Genomic DNA, 9421 nt, shown 5'->3' on the forward strand with positions numbered 1-9421 from the left:
CTCTCTCAGCTGTAGGTATGTACTGCTCTTCCTAATCTTGGGTGGTGATCTCTGAAATCTCTTGGAAGGGGACTTTCCCAGAGTGCAATGCTGTAGGATTTATTGTCCCATCCTCTTCCACCAAAAGGGAGAGGCATAAATAATTGCCATTTTCCTTCCCAGAATGATACTGTCAAAAATATATATTAGCAGATATAATTGTCTGACACTTAGGGGAAGTGATGTTGCAAAAATAGGAACCCATGAAAAAGGGAGGGAGAGGAAAAACACCTGCTTCCCTCTGCTTCCTGAGACTCTTATTTTGAAGATAAGACTGCTTTGGTCCTCAGATGTCTGGTCTATTTACAGATGTATTTATAAATGTGCAAGACGCCATTTCTAGGTTCTAAGTTGTTAATTCATCACTTCTCACCTCTTCATCTGCCTCCTAAAACAAGTCTCCCTCTGACTGTTAGTGGAATTCAGAGTGGGACAAACTGTTGAGGCATTTGTCCCATTCAGATCACAACCTTCGTCATAGTATTTCCACTCAATAAAAACCACTCAGTCACCAGGAGGAAAATCCTCCTCACCACAGTGAGTCAGATCATTAATCTTCTATCCACAAACCAAGCCTTTCCTTACCACAGGCCTTTGTGCGTGCTCTGTGTAACACAGAGACTCCATCATAACCATTCTGTTTTCATTGCTATGCTGGGTACACCTTGATGGGCTCTTATTATTTAGGAATTTTACACTTGGTTGCTAAGGGGTGCTGTTGTTAAAAATAAAACACATAAACTCATAGACAAGTTATACCAAAAAACAAAGGTGACAGTCAAAATTCACTGTTTGTGATTATTTTCACTAAATTGAGTCACTGTTTGTGTCCCTTGGGTCATTTCTCTAGTGTAGAATTGCAGCATGATGGTGCTGGTTGCGCTGGTCTTCCTGACTTCATATTGATACTTTGAAGCCAGCCACACTGGGAATATTTCTATCATGGAAACTGGTAAATTCAACACACCAGAGTTGGTGATTATGTTTCTCTCTGTAGAGACCCTTGTTCACGTGGAGCTGCCCCATCTTCCGCCCTTCCTAATGGGAATTCTCTCAGAGCCTACTCTAGGTTAGAACTCAAATGTGAAGTGACATCATAGGTTTTTAATTCCTTTCTTAAATGACTTCTATAATTATTCATTAATGGTAGGTGTCACTTATTCAATATGTGGGTTCTATATTTAATGAAGGAAGAATTCTTACATTTCCTACTGCAAACTCATCAGACTGTCTCAATAAACAATGGTACTGATAATATCAAACTTAACGTTATCAGAAAAATGTAACTTGTGTGAGGAACCCTGATTCCTTTAAGGGAGAAAGATATGTTTCTAACAGAAAAAGTATACTGTCTTTTAGGAAGAAGATGATTTCACTGGGAGGAACTGATAAGCATTTTAAAATTTGTATTGTTTTATATTCCTTGCACATATAGACTTCATAATGAGAATCCTTCAAGTGTATCATACACTTTGACCATGCTCACCTCCCAGTGCTCTCTCTCCTCCTGTCTCCTTCTCGACCACCTTCCTCTAGACTGTGCCATGTCTGCTGCTGTCATTATATATATATATATATATACATATATATGTATATATATACATATATATATTATATACATATAATTTTATTTATCTATGCATTGTCTAGAATCTACAAATGGAAGAAAACTTCTGATATTTGTCTTTATAAGTCTGGCCTATTTTCTATAATATAAAATGTTCACCAATTGCAAACATTTACCAACACCTGATATAATTTCACTTTTATGTCTGAAGAAAACTCCTTTGTATACATTTTTCTTTATCCATTTGTCTGTTGACAGATACCTATGCTGAGTCCACAATTCAGCTGCTTTGGTAAGCAAAGATGTACAAGTATCTCTGTGGTGTGATGACTTAAGTATAGTCTCAGGGGTGATCTAGCAGGGTCATATGGAAGTTTTATTTTTATGGTTTTATTGTTGTTGTTTGTTTTGGTTTTTGTTTCTATTTGTTTTTAAACAAAATTCCTACAACTTTCTATATTGGTTGGAACAATTTACATTCCTACCGAGAATGACTCTTTTCCTATAGAGGTCTCTTTTCCCATTATCTTGCTAGCTATTTGAGGCTGAAAGAGGAGCCCTAGAGACTTAACTAAAACTGACACACAGATGATGTAACTGAAAACCACTGGGTAAGAGGAGAGGAATGGGCAGATGGTTGGCTGGAGGCTCAAGTACAAGGAGCAGTGAACCATCCCAGGAGGAAGACCTTGAGAATGTGTGGCCAGGATGTCTGAGGAAAATGCTGCCTTCTGGCTCTTTTCAAGTTTTTGCGATGTGACATAAACAGCTTTTAACTCTAGTCTTCCCAACTAAACTAGCAAAGTGCACGAACATATGGCTGCTCTGTGTCCATATGAGTATACACTGACAAGAACTCTGTGCTTCATATTTAGACACTATGTGGGATAAAAACAGAAGACATGCCACCAAACTTTAGAAATGACAATAATCAGTACATATAACAAGTGTGACCTACAGCCATGTTAGGTATATGTGACGTCTTCATGACCTGTGTCCCTAGCTCATAACACATTTGAAATGCGGATTGACAGGTTAGTAGGTTGCTTGCTTGCTTTCTTCAAATCTTAAAGTCCTAGGACACTAGCAAACAACTACTTCAGTGGTGGTTTTATTCATAATTCTAGAGAATAGACTATGTATCGTTGGTTGTTCAAAAGCACCTTTGAAATTAGGAAAGAGGAAACTGGGAGCCAACTCAAACACTTGACTAAAAATGTGCTGTATGGCTGGTCCCAAACACGGTCAGAGAGATGGAATGGGCTTCGGTGTTCGCCAGAACAGCAAGGTGGACAATAACCTATGGGATGGTTCATAAAAACTAGGAAGAACGGAAAGACTTTATACAGAGGAATGATAAGGAAAGGATATATCACTCACCCTGACTGTACCAGTGCATATCACAGATACGCACTGAAATGTCACAATGAACCTCATAAGTATGTACAATGCTGTAAGTTAATCAAAAACATTTTCATATGCTTGAAATAGCAATCCCTTCACTTAGTCATTATATGTTGCATTCATGTAACAAATTATCACCATCCCCACAATATGTACAGTCTAAATAATAATTAATATATTATATATAGCTTTAAAAACTAAATAATCAACCACCTTAAAGGCATTATACTCAAGTAGCAAGAAGAGCTGATAGAGTCTGAAACGTAAGCAAAAAATTTTTGCAACCTATTTTTAACGAGGGTTCAACCTCTCCTCAAGCCCATCACCCAGCAGAGGGGGTGGGAAAAAAAAGTTATTAGGATATGGGGGAAGTGAGGCTTTCAGTGATCGTTCTTTTGGGGTGAACTCGCTCTTCTTTGCCAGCAGTTCATTCCTATAGCAGACACCAAATGTGATTTGGCAGCTACAGTACAGTCCTTTCAGCAAGCAGATATCAGGCACGAACCAGAAACTGTAGTTCAATTGTGAAGAAACCACCAGGCTCCCTAATCAGCGAGAGGCAAGGCCACAGAAGCAGCAAGCTGCCACCAGAACCTCAAGAGCAGTTCTTGGGAGAGCTTCTCTCAATGGCGGTGTTATCACAAATTGAGCTCAACAATGCTACGTAAGGCAAACCAACATGAAGAATAGCAAGGTGGGACAATCCAAACCAAGGCTCAGTGCTTCTCTCTCACTGTTGGAGGGGGTCATATTTATATGCCTTCATCAACCATCCGTTCATGTGTCTGCAATATCAAAACATCTTTTCACCTGAATCTGCTTCAGGAAAACAGTCTTTCATGTGTTTGCTTTAGCAAGACACCCTTTCACCTGTGTGCCCCAGCAAAACATCATTTGACATAACTAACTTTCCAAAGAACTAGAAGTTTTCACTTCACTGATGTAAGTGAGAAGCCTGGCAAGGACAGGGAATATATTTTAAAACACTTTGGCAAGAAGAATTGTTTATAGAATAATCTGGATGGTGGGGAAAATGAAGAAGTCCTCCAGTGATCTCTGAATAAGGTACTTAAATAGGAGTAAAGACCCTCAGTGAACCAGGAATGGATACGGGGTACCCCAGGGAAGATGTTGATGCAGTAGATGGTTCAGTGAAGCCAGACAGCCAGAGATGGGAAGGGTACAGAACCCTCACACCACAGGTGAGTTCCTGAGAAGCGGGGAAAGACACTATTCCCATCTGGTGCTTTCTACCCTTGCCCTTAAACTGTGCTACGCAATTTCCTGTTGGTTTGTTTGAAAAAAACCTATGGGTTTGAGTCATATCAGCATTTTTCTGTGTTTCCAGCCTCTGTCCTTTAAAAATAACAAATGCTAATTAAATATATCAGTTTCAGATTGCATATGCTTATGGAAGTTTTCCACCATACATTTTTCATTTCTTACTGATTGACCTCTTCCCTGTTTGTAAGAACTCTACACTAAACATTGAATGCAGTATGGTCAAGTAAATGTCATGAGGAAACAAGTAATATGGACAGGTAATTATAAATAAACTAATGTTTCTCAAAAAATAGCATTGTACTTACAGTTCAAAGGCTTAGCAGCATCACAAGCTAATCAGGACACCAGGTGAACACAAGCACATGTGACCCCAAAGCCATTACAGTCTAAGGAACGTTTGTTAAATGGGTCACAAAGAGACATTCAGAATAAGGGGCAGTTATGATCATTGATCCAACCATCTGAGCATAGCTATAAGATATGAACGGCAATCATATAATCCTGGGAAACCAACAGAATTACAATGGATGATATGCATATGGGCTAAAGTTTGGGGGAGAAAACATATTTCCCAGAATAATTAATTGCTGGGTAATATAAGAAAATCTGCATCTATTTAGGATGCCACAAGGAGAGAAAGCCATCACATATGCATGTGCATAGTACTGAGTCAAAAAAGAGGAAAGTGTGGACCAGTAATCACCCTGGAGACCATGGATATAAAGCCCAGCACTACCTGTCCGCAGACTCAGGTCATACCTGAGAGTTGTTTAAGAACTGGGTTAAGTTACTTCTCAGCACTGGGGCCAACACACTTTACTATAAAATATCACTAGGTTTATATTTGCTCTCTCTAATTGAACAGGAGATCAGCTCATTAAGGAGCCATGACATGCACACATCTTCTAAACACAAGTAAGTTTGAGGGAGATGGGGTTTTGTGAGGGCAATGCATTGGGAGTCATCCATGTCCGCTCCATGGACATTTAGACCTTGTCAGTTCTAGGCTGTGCGTTGCTTCCCTGTATGTTATCAGTACATATCATTGCTTCCCTAGATTACGTCCCTGGGCTCCAGCATCCCCACCTAAGGTTTGAGAATCAGATTTGTTCCAGACACCCCAGAGATCCACAGGGAAGCATAATCTTCCTAGCTGTATATTGATATCTGCCCATATGAATGTCTTGTCTGGGAGCCTTGAAACTTCACCATCCACCACAAGCTCCATAAAGAGCCTATTTTCAAAGAATAAACCTGGGTTCCAGCCCCAATTCTTCTGATTCACTACAATTGAAGTAGACACCACGACTCTAAGTTATCCGGGCTGATGTTGGTGACAGTGGTTCTACTGTCACACATTGAGAACCACCACTCCATTTCATCTCTGCGGCCTGCTATAGCCTTATCCACACTGTGCACTCTTCGTCTCTTCATTTCTGTACTGATGGACAACTTAGCGATCTCTGCTTCTCTGTTTCCAGTCAGCAGGCCTGCGCCTGTCCCAAAACACATGAGGGGGAGGCTTTGCGAGTTCTATACCCTTAAGTGGCATTTCAGGCCCATGCCATCCATGCATACTTTATTTGAGTAAGGCCTGTCTAATTACTATGGAACTAACCTAGCCATGTTCACACCAGCTGCTCACAAATAGCTTTATCCCTCTCAAAAAGGAAAAGAAAGAGAAAGAGAAGTGGAGAAAAAGATAGGTAGAAGTTATAAACCCTAGAATTAATTCCGTCGACATTTCCCCCACCCCGCGCCACCAACACCACGAACAGATAAGAGTCTGGGTGTATGTCCCACCTTGCTGGTTCTTTATAAAATGATCTTGCAGTGGCTTTGAATCTGACCACAGCATTTTCCAGTGTTCAAAGGGACTTTTAGCAATCACTCCATCTGTAAAGCATTACTTACCTAACTCTGGTTTCAAGTTTCTAAGCTGAAAAATCAATTGTATTGCCAAGAATTTTGCCAGTGCAAACCAAGTAAAGGCGCTTTCTCGCTAAGCAGTTATCTACATAGTTGGTTGGACTAACTCTAATGCTGTTATACTGTGGTCTGATAGTCAACTATGCCTTTCTGTATTCCTGCTGTGGGTGCCTAATGGTTTTTGCCATAGACTCTGCCGAGAAAGGTGTCCAGAACAATTCTATGGATGAAGAAATAATTATAGACTTTATCTCGGACTCCAGAAGTACTTACTGCTTGTTGGTCTGACAGCTCTTATGTGACCTACCATATTTTATGCCTTATTCTTTTCTCCAGCAGCTGAGTTTCCCATCTAGCTTCCGTATCAGTTATTTTCACTTTGTTACTGTTACTATGACAAAGTGTCTGATAAAAAGATCTTAGAGAAGGAAGGGGTTATTTTGGCTCACTGTTTAGGGTCTAGACCCTCATAATGGGGAATGTGTGACAACAGGAGAAGCCTTCCCTGTGAGGGCAGCACACAGGCAGGCTGGTCGAGTGTCTACAGTCAAGGGAAAGAAGAATGAAAGTTGGTGCTCCACTTGAATTCCTCCCCCCTTTTTTTCTTTTTTAGTTAATCTAGAACCCCAGTCCATGAAACAAAGACACCTACATTCAGTGTGGATTTTCCCTCTATAGTAAAATTTCTACAGAAAGGCCAACATAGACATACTTAGATGTGTATCATCCAGGTTATTCTAAATCTAATCCAGTTGACACTGAAAATTAACTATTTCGACCTGTGCCCCATTTGGTAACACCAAGCCTGCATGGCCATATCCCCATGGAAATCAGAGCTCATCCTGGAGGATTCTAAGTCACATTGTTAATAAAGGTGAAGTTACACTTCTGTGAGAATATACTCAGTCCACCCTATGCTGCGTATCTCTTGAGTTTCAGCTTTTCCTTTACATTGTTAGAAGACTAGAAGAGATTATATTTAACCTGTAGGAATGATTTTATAATAGAACACTTGGTTGTATCATGTTAGGGGTCAATGTGTCCCCCAGAAATTCCCAAGTTGCAGGCTGAACCTACAGCACTTCAAATGTGACCGTACCTGTAAATCTTACCTTAAGATTAAGTCACAAGAAAGTAGGGTGGATTTCTAATCCCATTGGTGTTTGTTTGCTTGCTCATTTGTTTGTTTGTTTGGGAGAGGAGTTATTTTGGAGAGATTGTTTGGTTTTGTTTTGGTGGGTTTGGTTTTGGTTTTCAAGACAAGGTTTCTCTATGCATAGCCCTGGTTGTCTTAGAAATTGCTCTGTAGGCCAGAGTGAGCTCCAACTCACAGAGATCCACCTGCTTCTGCATCCTGAGTAACGGGATTAAGGTATATGGCACCACAGCTAGCTAATCCCATGGTATTCTTATAATGAGTGGAAGTCTGAACTGAACATACAAAGGGGGTAAGAACTAGAGGATCAAAGAAGGGCTGGGGATTTAGCTCAGTGGTAGAGCGCTTACCTATGAAGCGCAAGGCCCTGGGTTCGGTCCCCAGCTCTGAAAAAAAGAACCAAAAAAAAAAAAAGAAGAAGAAGAGATAGGGAGATGTGTAGTGGACTCTAACCAATGACAATGGCGTCAAAATATCTGTAGACACAAGAAGCTGGAACAGGTTCTTCAAGATGTTTTAAAGAAACCTACTTTGCTCTCACCTCCATCTGGACTTCTGGCCTCCTGAATTATGACCTGATAAATTGGTGTTGTTCAAACAATTTATCTCATGGTGCTTCAGCTTTACATTCCTAGAGTTGTTCTGCTTCTTCATTAGTCCTAGGAAACCAGAGCACCCATTAATATGCCCATGTGACTCTATGTGTAAGCCTCTTCTTTGTAATCTTCGTTCTCTGGGCTGCATCTATTCTTGGCTTGGAGAATTTCCAAGCAAAGCTATTGCTTCATCCTAGAATTTTATTCCCCAACCCCTGTCTGATTTATATATCTTCACACAATATTGAGCATGTCTTAGTGAGATGCACTGCTCCACACACATAGCATATGGCAGGGGACAAAACAGATACAGCCTCTGCAGTGAGGCTTCTTTCTAATAATGAAGATAAAATGCAAGCTCCACATGTGACCAGCAAGCCAAGTAATGTATATGTTATTCTAGAGGTGAGCTGAGCAGAATCAGAAAAGGGGAAGAAGAAGATTGGAACTTTGAGAGGAAGGCTATGAAATAAGGTTGGTACAGGCAAGAATATAACTGTTGAATAAGGACTTGAAGGATAAGCTAATGGAGTTTTCCAAATAGACATTTGGCAGAAGAATATGCAAAAGACATATAATGGTGAATGCAAAGATGAGAGGCATGGCTAAGGAGCCCCAAAGAGGGCTGGCAGGGCAGAGTGAGAGAGAAAGGTCCACATGACCATAGAACAATTTGTACTTCTACATGTATTCCTAACTATAATTATATACTATGAAACCTCTCTACAGTTTCCATCTCAGATAAAAGAAATCCTAGGGATACCCTGTAGCCCCATGTTGTCCTTTTCTGAGCTACCTCACAAAGCACCTTATACCATCAACAAGGAAGTGCTCCGTGATCACACAGAGGCCTACTGACTTCTGAAAAGAATTCAGAGAGTTCATCTACACATAATAACCAAAGCATACTTAGACTGCCTGCCACCTCTGTCCCTGACCCCAAGGACACACTCATTCTATTGCAGAGAGCTCCAGACTTCAGTGACTACTACCATGACCTAATCAGAAGAGACATAGAAATCCAGGATCTAGTAATTTCCACATATGATAGTTCAACATGCATTTATTAATGTACCATCTACTGTATGCCAGCAAGTACATTATTAGTAAAACTACTGTTGCTGTTAGAGGGTCATAAGAGAAACAGCCCCAAATAATGTAACTGAATGAAGCATATGGAAACCCAAAGTAAATATTCCCATAATATATAAGAGCTAGAATTTCTTCACTCTAGTTACATTCCAGATAGATTTCTGAAACATACTAGGTGTTATTTGTATTAACTAATATCATTACTTCAACAAGAGCCAATTTGCATCTATATATCAGTAGGAGAGAGAGAGATCTGAGGAGCTATCAAGCTTCTCAGAGTTGTCACAACCATTAACTAGAAAAGAAAGACTTCCATCTGTTAAGTATTGTGTCAACGAATGTCCTAGTACCTCA

Source organism: Rattus norvegicus, chromosome 14 (genome assembly GCF_036323735.1).
Source record: "Rattus norvegicus strain BN/NHsdMcwi chromosome 14, GRCr8, whole genome shotgun sequence".
Lineage (NCBI taxonomy): Eukaryota > Metazoa > Chordata > Mammalia > Rodentia > Muridae > Rattus > Rattus norvegicus.